The sequence below is a fragment of the Saccopteryx bilineata genome, chromosome 5 (genome assembly GCF_036850765.1).
Source record: "Saccopteryx bilineata isolate mSacBil1 chromosome 5, mSacBil1_pri_phased_curated, whole genome shotgun sequence".
Taxonomy (NCBI): Eukaryota; Metazoa; Chordata; class Mammalia; order Chiroptera; family Emballonuridae; genus Saccopteryx; species Saccopteryx bilineata.
Window position 1 is genome coordinate 60,230,644 of NC_089494.1, and position 1,165 is coordinate 60,231,808.

Consider the following 1,165-nt stretch of genomic DNA (forward strand, 5'->3'; position numbering starts at 1 on the left):
TGCCCAGGCCCACTTCCCGCCTCTGTCTTGAGCTCTTGAGGTCTCCTCTAAGACAATCCCCCTCATCCCCAAACCACCCCTCTGGGGTCTGGGGCCCTGGCAGTAAACCCTCAGGCCGCGGTTACGCGGCTGAACCACGTGGCCAGAAGCAACGGGGAACCAACAAAGAGAGAAGGGAATGGTGTGCGCTAGTGCTTTGTGCGGGAGGGAAGTCACTTCCGAGGTTCCTACTGCTGCCCCCCCCCCAATATTTTCTTTAAACGAGGGTGAGGGTAGGTGGCAATTTTTCTCTCAGCCTGAGCTTTGCTAGGGGTCCTGTCGGAGGAGAGCGGAAAAATGGGATGTCTGAGGAGAAGGCCGGGAGGGCGGATGGAGAGCGCGGGAGGCTGCGGGTGTGCTTGATGAGATGGTTAGTGCGTGCAGGAGCGAGGCCCACGAGGCTGCGGCCGCCTTCCGCGGGAAGGACAAAGCAGACGTGGAAGGGGCTCGCCTCCTCTCTTTAGACCAACCACCGTTCTCTTAATTTTTAATTTGGAACGGAGGAATCTAGAATATTTTATGCAAAAAGTAATAACTGAAGAGGTTTCCACAACCAGGTCAGAAAAAGAAAGGAATAGGAAAAGAAGGGGAAGGAAGATGGACAGATCGCTGGAGTATTTGAAGAAGGGTTTTCAGCTTAGTTTTGCAACTACCGGGTTCCACTTCATCTTGGAAATACTTGAATCTCCAGATATATGCTATTAGCCCGAGGCCTTTTCTTAGACACTTTTCTGAGTTCGAACTCTTTCTGCCTTGTCCCTTTCGCTCCTCGCTTTCCTATTCCTCGGGTAAAATGGTTCTGGCATATTTCTCACGCATGTCTACTGCGCCTTCGCCTCTGCAAAGCCACCGCTGGTTGTTGAGATCCGCTCTACGAACCCCGGCTACTGGAGGGGTTTCCTTGAACTTGAAGAAAGGCACATCAAAACTCACCAGTGTTAACTGCCACGTCAATTTTGATGCTAATAATGTGCAGATTATGACGAAAATTGCCAATCATACTCTCTGATGGACCTCCTTTGAATGTGGAATTGGAGAAAAGTTCCCCGCACGGAGACCTGCTGTCAAATACTAACAACCCGCTAAGGGAAGTCATTAGGAGAGACGGATAAGAGACTTGGTACAT